The 17924-nt window shown below is 29.9% G+C and overlaps 2 pseudogenes; both read right to left on the reverse strand.

The window, feature by feature from the left end:
* Positions 1 to 8132: 8132 nt before the first annotated feature.
* Positions 8133 to 9437, reverse strand: LOC125868049 (methyl jasmonate esterase 1-like; annotated as a pseudogene).
* A 6724-nt stretch (positions 9438 to 16161) lies between these two features.
* Positions 16162 to 17571, reverse strand: LOC125850255 (methyl jasmonate esterase 1-like; annotated as a pseudogene).
* Between the last annotated feature and the right edge of the window lie 353 nt (positions 17572 to 17924).

Consider the following 17924-nt stretch of genomic DNA (forward strand, 5'->3'; position numbering starts at 1 on the left):
ATAGTAAGGGATAAACGTGCAATGCACGTTGCTAGAAACTAGTATATTACTAAAAGTGGGAAGATCTTAACCTCAAAGTTGGATTACTATTTTACCCCTACAATAAATTAAAAAAAAAATCTAATTAATTAAAAATTAGAAAAAAATTATACTATATCCTTCTATTTAATTTTCTAAAGTATTTAAAGCTAGGGAGAAAGTTTTAATTTATGTAGTCAATGTCTTTCAATTACGTAAGGCAAATGATCAGATTTTTTAAAGTCTTTCTATTACTCCTATTTATTCATGCATCACTTAATTACTGAAGTTAGAAAGGTTTTTTCAGCTTTAAATTTTGAACATACTACTTAACTTACATNCCCTACACTAAATCAAATATTTAATTAATTAAATAATAAATAGTAAAATTTAAATTAACTAAGACTAAATACACATTCTAGGGTGAGTTAATAATCAAACATCTAATTAATTTAATAGTAAGGGTTTATAGTAAAATTTCAAAAGTTTGAAGACTTAATTACACCTTTTTTTTTTAGTATTATTATAAGTGGGAAGCTTCAAAAGTGAAAAGTTAGATTATCATTTTACCCCTACACTAAATCAAATATTTAATTAATTAAATAATAAATAGTAAAATTTAAATTAACTAAGACTAAATACACGTTCTAGGGTGAGTTAATAATCAAACATCTAATTAATTTAATAGTAAATAGTAAAATTAAAATTACCTCAAGGGTTTATAGTAAAATTTTAAAAGTTTGAAGACTTAATTACACATTATTGTTTTTTATAATTTCTTTTGCATTTCTAATGAACTCATTGTGGTGTTGTGATCTTTTAGCTATTGTTATGAGCTTTTGGAATAGTTGTATGTATGAAGTCCAGTTTGTTAATTCTTTATCTGTCACTTTTATATTTTGGATGTAATTGCTTTTTAATCTTGTAAAATTTTGAAAGTGTATCTTCATGTATTCTTTGATTAGCCTTTTAATTCAAGAACTTTATTTAAATAATACAAATATTTCACGCTCCGTTTCTCATTAAAATAAAATAGGCAATCTTGTCAATAAGCCTGCATGATTTATTTTTTTTATCCATTCATGGCTATAAAAGGTTATCAATGATATTTAGATCATAAAAAAAAATGCACACACTGTGACACAGAGTTAAGAGACTATATTATTTTAATTAATTTCACATACTTCTTGTTTGATGCCAAATGTTCAATCCCTTTTTATGTATTTTATTTAATACATGAAATGTAATTGTTAAAATTAATATTGTTGATTTAAGCATTTTCTATTTGATAACACATTTTTAAATTATATAACAATAGTAAGGGATAAATGTGACGCACGTTGCCAGAAACTAGTATATTACTAAAAGTAGGAAGATCTTAACCTCAAAGTTGGATTACTATTTTACCCCTACAATCAATTAAAATTTTATTTTAAAAAAATCTAATTAATTAAAAATTAGATAAAAATTATACTATATCCTTCAATTTAATTTTCTAAAGTATTTAAAGCTAGGGAGAAAGTTTTAATTTATGTAGTCATCAATTACGTAAGGCAAATGATCAGATTTTTTAAAGTCTTTCTATTACTCCTATTCATGCATCACTTAATTACTGAAGTTGAAAGGTTTTTTCAGCTTTAAATTTTGAACACACTACTTAACTTACATTCAATTACAATGAATATGGTAAATGAAAAGATCACTCTTTTGAACTTTCATATGTCACTTCAACCTTTCTAATTAACTTAGAAGTATTTTCATCTTCCACATATTATTGAAATGTAGAGATATTTAAGACATGTAGAAAGAAATTAACAAAACAAATCAAGAGAGCACTCAAAAGTACAAGAATTCATATTCCAACCTTTTTTTTCTTGGAATGGAAATTTTCTTGGTCTTCTCTATTGCATGAAACTATATGATGGAACAGAAAAGTTCTAATACATTTGAAAGTGTTATTTTGACATTTAGATGGACGTACAATAAATCTATTGAAAGAATAAGCCACAATTTAGCTATCAATTTTTTCCTTGTTACATTCCGTTTTAGTTTTGTTATTTATATTATTCTTCCTTCTATATTTAATGATTTGATTGTTATATTTAGATAATATATTGGTATATTAATAGGAAAAAAGTAAGGTGGACTACAATCTTGGGATATGTTATTCATAATGTTTTTTATATTTCTTTGATTGTTTGTCATTGTATAAAATGAATTTCATTGTGTATGTTCTTTTTGGCTATGGAATCCTAATGCATAATTTTTCTTTTTGATATGGTGCCCTCTCTTCAATCTTTTTGTGCTATATTACATTGTGCGATAGGTTTCCTTTAAGTTTTCATTGTATTTGTCCCTTTTATTTCTACCAAGGTTGTTTTTGGTTGAAGGGTAAAAAAGATTTAAACAATAGAGTATAAAGTTAGATTACCATTTTATCATCAAAATATTATAAAATATTTACTTAATTTAATATTAAATAGTAATCATTCTATATGCTACACTAAATATTAAAAATTTGAAAAAGTTAAGCCAAAAGTTGAAAGACAAAATATTCATAAAAAAATATTAGGCATTTCTACCCTTTTAAAGACTAAATTAGTTCCATTTTTTAAATCTTTTTCTTTATACTAAAAAGTAAATTATTTTATTATGAGACCATTGAGTTGAATCAATATATGAAGACCATAATGCCCACTAAAGATTGAATGATTATTTTAATCTCTAAGTGTAAATTATTCCTTCATTTTAATAAAGGAATGTTGATCGAAAAGATGGAGGATCTTGCAATGTTTCATCGATAATAATTTAGACAAATTACTTGGTGAAGCTTTAATTGCTACTATTATTTTGAATAATAATTGCAGTCATTGCATTCTTTCTTTTCGTTGTGATAAAGGAATAATATATTCATCTTTCATAACTTATACTATCTAATTATTCTATTTTTATCCATATAAATTGATTTTTATTTGTTACCGCTTATATCATTATTGTTCTATTTGATTCATACTTTAACTAAATGAAGAAGACTCTTGAATTATAATTGCTTATGGGAGAAGTGTCAACAAAAACTCGAAAAAATGTATAGTGAATATGTATTTCTTTTTCCATATACATATTGTTATAATTAAAGTCTTAAAAATGATGTGTATATTGTTGCATGTTTTTTCTTTGTTTATTTTTTGTATGTGTTTTCTCTCTATTAATTTTCCTTAATTTGATTTTCTATAAATTTCTGATTGTTCTAGGTGTATTTTCATTTAGGATAAAATTAATCTTTTGTGACTATAATGCAAATTGGCTAATTACTATCTAAAGTTCTAAATTTACATTTTGTTGCTTAAAATAAATTTTAAATATTAAAATAAGATCCCTCATTTGATGTTTCTTGTCACAATTTTAAAATTTTATTTGTAATTGTTGTATTTTATTATTCGTTATAGGCATGTACACGTAGAATTCTAATTGTTCTAATGAATATATAAAAATTAGCATGGGACACACGTGCAACGCACGTGTCGTGAAGCTAGTTACCTTAAAAGAATGAACTCCTAACTTGAATGTTAAATTACTATAATATCCCTAACTTAGGTTGTGACTTTTTCGATGAGTTGTGACTTTTTCAATAAGTTGTGACATTTTTCAAAGGGTAGTGACTTTTTCGATGAGTTGTGACTTTTACAAAGGGTTATGATTTTTCGATGAGTTATGACTTTTCCAAAGAGGTGTCACTTTTTCAATAAGTTGTAACTTTTCCAAAGAGTTGTGACTTTTTCAAAGAGTTGTGACTTCTCGAAAAGATCATAACTTTTCAGATAAGACATAAAAAACATTTGTTCATACTACCCTTTGCTGAATATAAATAGAGCGGCTTCGTCTTATTTTTCAACCATAATTTTTTTTAATCTTCTACTCTTCTTCTTCTTGCATTTTAATATTTTTTGTGATTTATTATCGTTGAGTGAGTTCGAAGTGTAGCGGAATATAAGGTACCACTGATGAAGTAAGTCATTCTATCCTAAGAGGGTATATTCCATAACCTCGAGTACTTGAGGAAAATAATTTTGATGATATAATAATTATTTTTTTGCTTGATATATACATTAGTATGTAATGTTCCAATATACGAAGTTAACATGATGTAGTCTAAATTCATTTGTTTTTGTTAACAATTTCTCTTGTGATGTAGATATATACTTTTGAATATCTTTTTCCAAAATTTAGAGAATTGTCACGATTTGTTTTTGATGATCAAGCCAAAAGAATGATTTTATTTATCAATGTTACTTATGTGATTTAGACTCTCAGAAAGTTTGCTTCAAAATAGCTATTACTATATAAACATTGCCCCTTTGTTTTACTTATTTACTATTTCTTAATATTTCAGTATTTTAGACGAAGAAAAGTTCATATGACTTGTAATAACATTAGTTGAAGTTTGTATTAGTTTAATTTTTATTATTTATTTAATAGCTAATTTTATGAAATACATATTTTCATTAATGCAAATATATATTTATATTTGGGTAGGTATTTGTATTTAAATTAAAGTATTATATACGTCACAAATATATTATCAAGTTAACAAGATCTTCTAACTTCAAAATATATTATTTTAAAATGTTCTGGGTTCTTTTTTTTTGAAAAAAAAAATTCACAACAAATGTGAAAATATGTGAATATATAAAATATAGTTGTTCTCGTCACATGTTCATTTGACATCTAAACAATTTAACGTGGAATACACATGCAAAGCACATCTGTTAGATGACAAGAAAAACACAAAACAAATAATGTCTATAAGATAATATTAGTGAGATAATACTAATTACATGATTGAACCTCATCAAATTGAAATAAATATATACATTATTGCATTTAACTAATAAAATTTTTCATTGACCATCTTCATAGGTTTGCATGAAAAAGACATATACATGACAATCCACATTGAACATTCACAAAAGAAATTGCAATATTATTTTTTCCTAAGCTTATTATTCAAATCTTCGCTTAAATAAGCAATATTATATTTACTATAACATATATTTTTGGAATTCATAATCACGTGCAACGCACGTGTCAAAAATTAGTATACCAAAAGACACAAAGACTTAACTTTGTTCGGTCAATCAACCTACATTTACAAGAAGAGACGAGCAATCCACTATATAAAAGAAGAGAGTATAAAATATAGAGAGGAATAACCTCACCCAATTCACTCGAAATACAAAGAGGTAACGTAACACTTGTTGCTCACACATTTTCCCCTACACAAAACTCTCAAAACCCTAGGAGTACATTGTCAATGCTACTGTATTAGAAGGAATGAACCCTCTATTTATAGAATTATAAAAAATTTCCTACAAGAAAAGAACTAGCCAAATATGGAGATAACATTTTTTTTCTAAAAGGAGAACTCAATTATGGTATGAAACTCAGGGCAAATACCCAACGATTATTACACTATTAGATTAGTGAAATGAATTCAATAATTTTGTAAACTGTGCTTGATTAAATTTTTCATTGGTATCAGAACTGCATTTTATTTGTTTTTTGGTCTAGATGGGTGTCGGAAAGAAGTCCATTCACTTCTTCTTTTTTTGGTGCTTTTTTTTTTTTTAATGTATTGACATGAAAGCCATATACTGAAAAGAAATAAACTTAGCTCTTTTCAGTTGGAGTTCACGTGATAAAAACAATGGGTAATGTCAATTTTTTCTGACAATTCATATGTAACATATTGGGGGTTTATAGATTTCAAGTTTTTTTTTTTTTTTGGAACCCCAGGATAACCCGCAGTCGCTACAACCTCTGTCACAACCTCTGCCCTTCGGGTGAACACTCTGTGGTGAACACTTTGTGTGCACTGGGTAAACCCCCCACTGTGTAATAGCATGCAAACCACACAGGGGATGTAAACCGCACTAAGCAAGCCCTATGCGATAGGCTCGACTCAAAAGACATTGAGGGGGATCGATCATGGGTAATCCATGTGGATAACCACCCTCCAAACCAACTGAGTCACCCCGAAGCATAGTTTGTTTTGTTGTTTTGGCTATGTTAGCCACGTTTTGTTGAATTTTGGTGTCAAGAATGGGATGAATATATATTGCTCTATAGTCTTTTTCTATTTTAAAAAGTTCTTTTTTTATAAAAGAAAAAAGAAGGACCACAAATAATGGGGTTTAGAAGAGGAAGTAGTTTTTACTCTTTCATTGTACTTGAATGCAAAAGAAACGGTAGTAGATGAACATAGAAAACGTCTTCTGATAGACATCTGATGTATATTTATGTATATATGTACAGAAAGGTTGTTCATGTAAACCTTTTCATGAAAATAGTTTTAAAATTATTTAGTAATTTTAATTGTCCCGTTGAAAACAAGTTAGGTTATCCCAACAATATATATTGATTCTATGTATACTTTTAAATAATTATATATCTTATCACTAATTAAGAGTTTTCTACAATATATTGAGGAAAATACACCTATATACATGCATTTTGCTACCAGATATACTAAAACAGGGAGAGAGGCGAGCGAATAAGTCATGGATCTACACACCAGATACATGTATCTGTATGTATCTGGTGTGATTCGCATGTATCTAGGATACTAGATACATAGGAGAGTCGCGAGATTGGAGAGAGATAAGTGAGATTTGTCTTATGTATCTCAGATACATGCGAATCCATTTGGATACAGTGTATCTAGAACACATTAAACCTAATTTTAATTCCATGTATTTCAAGATACATATATCGAGACGTATCCGAATGCCGTAAGTTTCCCTTTATTAATATAGTTTTCAAGATATAATATTATCTTAAATACCTAATTTAATACTCCATTCTTTGCAAAGGCATATATTTGTTAAATATTAACTTCTAATTTTTATAATTATCTTTTATTTTAAATTTTAATTTAATTATGTAATTAAACTCGTACAACCAAACAATAGCACTTATAATCAGGGGTAGACCCACATGTATAGGTTGGGGGTGCACGTGCACCCGTTAACTTCGGAAAAAATTATGTATATATACATATCTATCTCAAGAAACTGATAGAAATAGGAAATATACTAAAGAATGCACCCTAACATAACATAAAACTGCTTTGGTCTTCATCATATACAATAAACACTCAAGTAACACATCCATAATTCTGTTATGACAAAGTTAGTTTCTTTGAAATGTCTTATTCATGTACAAATACAGTTATCATAGAAAATGAAAATGGATCTCTAATTTGCATTGGTTTGTTATTCATATCACGCTGTTGAGATTTAACTGTTTGGTCTTTAACATAAATTAAGTAATTACATGAAATAGAGGTTGTTTATTCATGTCAATTCATGAAATGTCAAATTGATTAGCATGATAATAAGGACTTCGATGAAAGTAGTGAGATCGCAATATAAATGCATTAGATATGTGAATTGACTCAAGTTTTATTGTCAGCCTTACACATGTCCGCCTTATTCTTCTTAATTAACAGCTACTATTGTTTGAGGCATTTGATTTTTAAAGGAGTTTGGCTATTATTTGATTAAGTGGGCAAGCAAGGTACCTCTAGGCTTGTGACTTCTTGGATTTCCAATGCACATCCTACTAAAGGCACTCCACTAAATGCTATTATCGTCTTCGGTAACTAGTGTTTAACTCTGTGATCATCTGATGTAAAAGTTTAAGTTATTAGAGAAATAATGAACTGAAATCAAAATTTTAAACAACATTTTTTGTTGCACATTAATCTGTCTATCACAAGAACAGAAGACATTTTGAACAGATTTCTCAATCATTGCCTTCATTTTACTACCATCTTGCATCACCTAAATATATTACTAGTATTTAAATTCGTCAAATTGTTTGCAAAGCTAAAACAATTGCTAGCTATAAGAAAAAAGAACGAACCACCAGACTAGTTTATGATCTCTCCTGCTCTGTTTGTTGATTTATTAAACTGTGTGTTGCTCGAGAATCCACCAGGACCACAAACTTCTTTTTCTTAGCCACTATCTTGACCCCATTGATGAGATTTAACCAAATTGAACTAAAATTCAGTAATTATAGGAAATAGAGATCGTTTATTGATGGCAATTCCAAAACACTGAAAATACAATGAAGGAAATAACAACCGAAAGAAAATGATTAAAATGTCAAATTAAATGCATCAGCCATCAGATATGTGAATTATCTGAAGTTTTATTATCTGCCTTACACTTGTCCCACTTATTCTTCTTAATACTTGTTGGCAATGCTCAGAAGAGTAGTGTAAAGTTGTTGGGGCTTAGACATCATTGTCACGTGGTCAGAACCCTGGATCTCTTTCACTTCATCGGGTGGATTCTTTTCAATCATCAACCTTAAAAATTCCATCTTAAAAGCTTTATCTTCAGGAGCAACAATGAATACTCGCCTAACGGATCCATATCTTTTTCTTGAAAGAACTATCTCCTTAGAAACATCTTCCGCGCTGTATAAATAAAATGGCCTCACTAGTGTAGTGGCCAACGCCAAATCCTAAGGAAAAAAAACGATTTAAATCAGTTCCAAGTTGATGTTACAAATAGATCTGTAATTTTGATTAACTGTTAAAATTTTCCAGTAGGTACTGCCGATTAATAGTTTTTGGCGAAAGTAGTCACTTTAGGGCCATTCTCATGACCAGAATAACAGAATTTAATAAGCTATATATTTCAATTACTGCATATATTTGTATTAGGATTTTCTTACCTCCTTTGGGCTCCGTTGATAAATATAAGTTCCCAAGTACTGTGGACCTAGGATGACGGTAGTTGGAGGATTTGTTGGTCCATTATCGTATGTAACACGAGTACCAAGTTGAGTTATTACTGCATTGATTGCTTATAACGAAGTGTTAGTTTCAAAGATGTAAAGCTTAAACAAACATAACAGATCATCTCATGGCTAAAGTTGGGAAAATGGAAATTAATTGGTACCTTAGTGTAGACGGTGGTTGCATTGATATTTGGACCAGGCATTAGACCACTGAGAAATACAGCAGCTGAAATCTTATCTGGGAAGGTTTCCATGGCTTTAGAAATGCCGAGTCCACCAAAGCTATGGCCTACAAGAACTACTTTTTTATCAGCAGGGAGTGAAGCCATGAATTCCATTAGCGGACTCAAGTAATCAGAAAAACGTGGGATTTCGAGGGCCTGTTTCGGGTTGATCCCTGAAGCACCCAAGTCCAGAGCTGTGACATTATGCCCTGACGATCTCATCAATGCCACAATCTTGTACCAGGTCCAGGCCCCATGGCCTGCCGTATGCACTAGCACAAAGTGCTTCTTAGCTTTAGGTCCTCGCAAGGTAGCATGACTTGCATACGGCAACACAAGTATTACAACTACTAGACTTATCAGAAACTTGCTTTTCTCCATATCTTTTTTCCCTTCTTTTGAAAAATGAAACATTACATGGCAACTTTATAGTTGGAGGAGGTTGGTTTTTGCTAACTTACTTACCCACAGAAGCAACCTAAAGTTGGCAATTATTTAAGGAGTTAATAATTTTGATGGTCACTCAACTATCAATTTTTTTTCACTCAACTTTCATTTTCAACTCAAAACTCACTCAACTATAACTTCTTTGCATGGAAAGTCACTCCGCCTATTTAATTATTTTTTTCACTAAAATTTGTTGATATGAAATTTTTATTTTTAATCAAAATTTTAAGAACCAAATACATATCCATTTAAACCATTTAACCCGACTCGCTAAAAATATAATATTGAAAATTTTATTTTACCATTAATTCCCTAAATTATTCTCTCTTGTTTCCTTCTTTCTCCTAGCATTCTTTTTTTTTTTTTTAATTTCTCAATTTCAAAATCTCTATTAAGTGGGAATTTATAATTTCCTTTTATCTAGATTTAGAATTATCTTCCATTATAGTCCAAATTTTCACTATTGAAGATCGAATATGCTCCTGAACTAAGGAGAACAACAAGTGGATCTCAAATTAAGGGTTCCAGCTCATCACCTCAACCCTTGTTTCACGAGGGAAGGGGACACTGCGTGGGTGTTTCACAAGAAAACAAGGTACGCTTCAGATTATTTTTGAGTTTTTTTTTATGAAAAATGTATATTTTTGTTTACTCTAGGGTTTATTTTTATCCTTAACTATTTGTTGTTGAATCGAAGAACGGCAAGTGGGGTTAGAGGCTCTTTATCAATGTGGGAGTTAGACCTTTCTTAATAGATATGATCAGGATTTATTATTTTAAGACTCTTTGAATTATGTCTGCTTAATGATTTTTCTTCTACTTTAATCTGTGTTTATAGGAAATATCGTCAGTTTGAAAAAAAATTAAGTGTAGTACTAGCTGAAATTGCCACCCCTATTGATTCATAAGAAAATTATTAAAATGTCAAATTTAACTAGCTCAGTAATAGAAATTCCATAGAAGAAATGAGATCAGGTATGTGAATTGACTGAAGTTTTATTATCAGCCTTACAAATGTCTCCTTATTCTCTTTAATTAACAGCTCTTATCTATACTTGTTTGCAATGCTCACAAAAGTAGTATAAAGTTGTTGGAGCATAGACATCATGGTCAGAGTCCTCGATCTCTTCCACTTCATCTGGTGGATTCTTTTCAATCATTAACGGTAGAAATTCCTTCTTTAGACTTTATTTTTGAGCCGCAACAATGAGCACTCACCTAACTGATTTATACCTTTGCTTGAAAGAATTATCTCCTTACAAACATTTTTCGCGCGGTATAAATAAAATATCCTTACTATAGTGTCGTGGCCAGCGCCAAATCCTAACACCAAGAATTGTAAAAACATATTTGATTAGTTCCAAGTTAATGTTGTGATTAAGTACTTGAATAGACCTGTAATTTGGATGAACTATTAAAATCTTCTAGAAGGTGGCGATGCCTACTAAGAAATTTCTGCGAAAGAAAAATATATTTTCAAATGCCTACCATTCTCATGACCAGAATAAGAGAGGCAGCTTTATAATAAGAAGAGTTTGGTTTCTTCCAACTTACTTTCATGCACAAGCAACCCACAGTAGCTATTATTTGAGAGATTTTGAGTAGGGCTGGGCATAAAATATCAAAAATCGAACCAAAATTTTTGGTAATTGGTAATTCGGTATTGGATGTGATATTTGAGAGTAAAATTTTAAAAATACGGTATTCGGGTTTGGATTTGGTACGAGACGTTAGAACCACAATATTTCACGAATATCAAATTATTTACTTAATGAAGACCATATACAACAGGTTCATAATCATTAGTACAAGCCTAAAGAGAAAGTTAAAAGACATATATCTTATAATTGTATCAATTTACTTTTCTTGGCTTCTTGCTTGTTGATTTTCTGTTATATAGTCCCTCCATATAGAACGATATTAATACCGTACCGAACCGAACCAGAAGTTTGATTTACCGATTAACGAATCAAAATTTAAAATTTTGGTATTTGGAAATTTATTTAACTACCAATTACCGAATTACCGAACTCGAAATTTGGAAATCCCAATCCGAATACGAACGCCCACCCCTAGATTTGAGTTCTAGGGGAGTTTGACTTTTACTAACTTACTTCCACGCACAAGCAATCGTAGTAGGGGCTAATGCAAGCCTGGGGACTGTGGCCTCTCTATTAGTAGTCATCTTGGCCAAGCAAGGTACCTTTGTATCATTGGGATGGCTAGATGCTTTTATCGTCTTCGGTAAGTAGTGTTTAACTCTGTGATCATCCTATCTAAAAGTGTAAGTTATTAGAGAAATAGTAAATGATCTGAAATCAAAATTTTAGTGGCACTTTAATCCATCTATCACAAGAACAGAAGACATCTTTTAATGTTTTGGATCGCATGAAGTCCTTAGACCATCTCCAACCTACCTCTATTTTACTCTCCATTCTCTATATTTGGAGAGTAAAATAGAGAATGGGTACTCCAACCCACCTCCAAATCACCCTCTATTCTTCAAATTTAGAGAGGTGAGGAGAACTACTATTCACACTCTCTATTTCACTTTTTTATTAATTTATTATTATTTCAATTTACTTTCTAATTAACATATTATTTTACATATAATTTCATTAATTAAATATCTAATATTCATAATTCTTTTTTAAATGTAATGTAATATTTTTTAAAATATTATTTAATATATACTATTTTAAATTAATTTAAAAATACAATACATGATATGATAATTCAAATACAAGATAACAATACAATACATAACATAATAATTTAAATACAAGATAACAATACAACATAATACATAGCATAATAATTTAAATACAATATAAAATACAATACATAATTGATCACAACAATAATTTTAAAATGTAATCTTCATATTCACCATTAGATGGATTTCATATTATTATAAACGGTTGGATGAGATTCTCATTAGTACATTTAATATTTTTTAGATAAATGAACACCATTTACCACTTGAAGTCTGCACATTCATTTCATTTCAAAACATATTCAAGTAATTTGGTTTGTCCTTTGAAAATGAATTTCAATCTTGGAGATTGTTCTAATAATAATGATGAAAATTTTCTTCTTCATCATCATCTTCGTTAGATTTGAAATTTTTTCCTAGTACAAAACATCATGATAATTTAATAAATCAGCTACGTATGAACAACTACATGTTCCAACAAGTTCTACAAAATCATACTAATGAAGTTTTCATAGGTAGCTCCATTCCAGGTCATGTGGTAATCAATCGTGATCGTGAGGTGGCTGATGATAATTTATTTCGTGATTATTTTTCAGCCACACCACGCTTTAATGATGCAATATTTCACCGTCATTATCGAATGTCCCACAATTTGTTTCTTCGTATCGTTGATGCAATTAAAGATCACGGCACGTACTTTGAACGACGCATTGATGCGTTGGGTAGATTTGGATTATCTACTTTGCAAAAAATTACCGTTGTGTTTAGAATGTTGGATTAAAGATCACGACACGTACTACATGATATAATGACTACATGTATTACATTGCACAACATGATAATTGAGGATGAACGTGATCTCAATGCACCAATTCAAGATGTCATAGAAGCTCCAACTCCAACTATAAAAATGGTGGTAGATGAAAATCTTCGGTTTGAACAATTTTTAGCTAGACATAAAAAAATTAAGGACAAAAAATGCTCATTTTGAACTCCGTAATGCATTAATAGAGTATTTATGGGAGCAACATAATAATTTTGAAAATTGAGTGTTTATGTAATTGTATGTCACTTTTATTTGAATTTGTCCCCTAATTTTATGTATTATATTATATTTTCTTGCAATTTATGTTATTTAAAAATATAGAATAAAATATAATTTCATATCACATTAAATATTATATAAAGTAATTATTTGGGAAAAAAATAATAAAGGATTTATATTATGAAATAAGAAAATAAGAATGAAATAAAAATAATAATATAACATTGAGGAGAGAGAGAAAGATTTCTTTTTAGAGAGTAAAATAGAAAATTGGGTTGGCATTGGTTGTCTGAAAAAATAGAAAACTCTATATTTGGAGAGTAAAATAGAGGATTGGATTGGAGATGCCCTTACACTCTGCTACTATGACATTCATTTTGTGCAGAAAAAGGGGAAATAACGTCCATTTCCTGCTCTGTTTGTTGATTTATTAAGGCATAATACATTTATTGGCCCCTAAACTTAGTTTCAAATTTTAACTTTGACCTCCAACTTTCATAATGCACAAATAGGCACTTTAACTATCTTACCTTTAAATAAATAAACACACAATTTTCGGAGCCAAAAGCGTGAAATGCAAACGCTCCCACGTGTATTAGTGACCCACTCAATGGCTGCCAACTAATTCAATGCATGTGGGCCCGTTTTCCTGTCTATTTGACACCTTTTCAATTTGCCATGCATTTATTTCAATCTCTTTTAATGGATATGGACCCCACCTCACTAATTCCATTCCCTTCTCTTTATTTCTGCCTCACAACTTCTTCCTTCACTTTCATTTTGTGGTAAATTAATATTTGAAAATGTCAATTATTCAATTTATAATTTATTTGTCTTATTTCTTTTTTTAATTTATGTGTATTCAAAGATTACATTTAAGATACTATAAATTATTAGACTTAATATTTAAAAGAATTTATTACAAATTTGAAAATTACTTAATATACACTATTAATTACAATAATTACTAATTTAAAATATTTTTTCAATCTAATAAGAGCCTACAAACACACTATACGTTATATTTAAAAGTACTATAAATCATAATTAAAATATATTTTTTTTAGAAATTTTTTTTTGTTGACTCTTGAAATTCTATTGGTGACACATGAATTTGAATAGATGGAACAATATATATTATTGAAAGTTAACAATACTATAAGTTATTCGAAAATGACGTTAATGATTTTTATAAATTATAACAAATTAGCAACTAAAATATTTTTGAAAAAACATACAAAAAATTAGTTGATGAATCAGCCACCACACCGTGGACATGTATGCTTTCTGTGATTAAAATTGAATTTAAGGGTTATTTTGGTCATTTAAGGATTTTTCTTTAAACTTCAAGCTTTATTAATAGTGATGTATTCATTTTAGAGTTAACATGAACGTTTATTACCATATAAATAATATTTAATTTATTTAAATTTAAAATTTAAAACTATTTATTTAACGTCAGTTAAAAATTAACTTTTAAATAATTATTAGCACGGGCTCTTCATCACTAGTATATAATATAATAAGCGGAAATAGAGAGGACCTTGGGGTCGACACGTGTTCCTTTTTCCTTCTGGACAAAAAAAGACTATACAGGCAGGAGGTCAACCTGTAAAAAAAAGGGGGACCCATATTTTACTATTGAAGGATGCGTGTTTCTTTTAAATTTCTTTTACTATACTAAATAATTGTATAAAATATTATAAATCACGATAATTAATTACTTAAATATTTAAAATATATAAAAATATATAAAAGATCTGATTGACTCTTCAAATTTTACCGGCGACGCATAAATTCGGACAAATGAAATAATATATATTATTTGAAATTTCTTAGAAAGTACTATAAATTACAGTAATTAACAGCTAGAAATATTTCAAAGACAAAAAAATTGATTGAATCTCAAAAAAAATTTAGTACTACATAAATTGAGAAAGAAGAAATGGCCTCTATTATTTGAAAATGGAGTAAAAGTATTACAAATCATACAATAAGAATTAACAATTTAAAATTTTAATAGACTTTAATGTTTTATACTTATTCTATTTCCACTTTGGATAAAAATATCCTCCCAATATGCATATTTTTTTTAAACAAAAAGTGGGACCCATTATTGATGTATTGAAGGATGCTTGATAATTTTCCTATGATGAATTCGTTCTGTTTGTTTTTTTAATTTTTTTAAATATTTGTATAAAATATTATAAATCACAATAATTATTTACTTAATTGTCATAGTGAATAGCAAATTACAATTATGAATTTTTTTCGTAATAACAAAATTTTTTATTAAATGTCACTTGCATTTTGCAGTGAACAACAAATAATGCAAAAAAGAGGGGAAAATTGTTGAAAAAAATATAAAGAGGGTTTAATTGTCCTTTCAATGCTTTTTTTTACTGTTGGCCCCATCGATTTTTACATCTGACGCGCCTAATTTGAGTGTATTTCACGCATTTTGCCAGGTAGGATCCGAGTGTTTTTTTGTTTAAGTTTTGGATAGTTAAAGTGCCTATTTGTGCACTTACAAAGTTAAAGGTCAAAGTTATAATTTGAAGCCAAGTTAAGGGTCCAATTTATGTATTATGCCATTTATTAAACTGTCTTGCTCGGGAATCCACCAGCACTACAAACTTCTTTTTCTTAGCCACTCACTTGACTCTAAATGAATTTTAATTATAAGGCAAATGACCACAGTGGGATCTATGAGCTCTTCTACAGCATATTCCACATTCATATGTTCTTAATTCTTCAGTTTCGACTTCTATCTCCTCTCTGCATTGATGAGATTCAACCAAATTGAACTAAAATTCAGTAATTAGAGGTTGTTTATTGATGTCAATTTCAAACAATGAACAATGAAGGAAATGACAACTGAAAGAAAATGGTTGAACTTATATGGGAGAACTGAGATCATCGTATAAATGCATCAGATATGTGCATTCACTGAAGTTTTATTCTCAGCCTTAGACACGTCCCCCTTATTCATTTTAATTAACAGCTCTTATCTATACTTGGTAGCAATGCTCAGAAGAGTCGTAAAAAGTTGTTGGGGCTTAGACATCATGGTCAGAGCCCTCAATCTCTTTCACTTCATCAGGTGGATTCTTTTCAATCATCAACTCTGAAAATTCCTTCGTCAGAGCTTTATTTTCAGCAGCAACAATGAACACTCGCCTAACAGATCCATACCTTTTGCTTGAAAGAACTATCTCCTTAGAAACATCTTCCGCACGGTATAAATAAAATGGCCTTACTAGTGTAGTGGCCAACGCCAAATCCTAACACCAAGAAGGAAAAAAACCGATTTAAATCAGTTCCAAGTTGATGTTGCGATTAAGTACTTCAATAGATCTGTAATTTGGATAGACTATTAAAATCTTCCAGTAGGCGATGCTGACTAATAATTTTTAGCGAAAGAAGTCACTTTTAGGGCCATTCTCATTACCAGAATAACAGAACTTATTAGCTATTTCGATTAGAGTATATATTTGTATTGTGATTTTCTTACCTCAACTGATAAATGGTAGTTGCCAAGTACTTTGGACCTGCGATGACGGTGGTTGGAGGATTTGTAGGTCCATTATCGTATGTAACACGAGTATCAAGTTGAGTAATTAATGCATTGATTGCCTATAACGAAGTGTATTTAGTTTCAAACATGTAAAAGTTTAAACAAACATAACAGATCATCTCATGGCTATATATAGTTGGGAATACGGAAAATTGGTACCTTAGTAAAGAGGGTGGTTGCATTGAGAGCTGGACCAGGCATCAGACCACTGAGAAAAACAGCAGCTGAAATCTTTTCTGGAAAGGTCTCCATGGCGAGTCCACCAAAGGCATGACCTACAAGAATTATTTTTTTATGTGCAGGAAGTGAAGCCATGAACTTCATTAGCGGACTCAAGTAATCAGAAAAATGTGGGATTTCGAGGGCCTGTTTTGGGTTGATCCCTGAAGTCCAGAGTTGTAACATTATGCCCTGAAGATGTCATCAATGCCACAATCTTGTACCAGCTCCAGGCTCCGTGGAATGCGGTATGAACTAGCACAAAGTGCTTCTTAGCTTTAGGGACCGACAAGGTTGCATTTGCATATGGAAACACAAGTATTAGAATTACTAGACTTGTTGGAAACTTGCTTTTCTCTATATCTTTTTACCTTCTTTTGAAGAATGAACATATCATATGAACCATAACAAGACAACTTTAAAATTCTAGGAGTTTGGTTTCTGTTAACTTACTTGTATGCAGAAGCAACCCCACGTAGGTAGTATTTTTTTTAGAGGAGTTCGATTTCTGCATCCCCACACTGACTATTACTTCTACTCATTTAGTCAACTCATCTAAAAGTTGGGCAGATTTGGACTAAATATGTAGTCCATATTGATACACAAGAAAGCCTGTTTAACCATCCACTTGATCTGGCTAATATCTATCAGTAATCCATCTTTACAGTATGAACCTGAATTATTAAAAAAAGGTTTGAATGTTTAATTCTCTATTCTGCTCGACTAGATCTATGGTCTTGCACTTGGCAATTTTGATACAACACATGGAATTTTTACCTCGACAAGGCTGATCTGACAGGAGATTCAGTGTTTCATTACAAATAGACAAATGGAAAAAGGGTAATAATATCCATTAGTTACCCCAAT

This window comes from Solanum stenotomum, chromosome 1 (genome assembly GCF_019186545.1).
Source record: "Solanum stenotomum isolate F172 chromosome 1, ASM1918654v1, whole genome shotgun sequence".
NCBI lineage: Eukaryota > Viridiplantae > Streptophyta > Magnoliopsida > Solanales > Solanaceae > Solanum > Solanum stenotomum.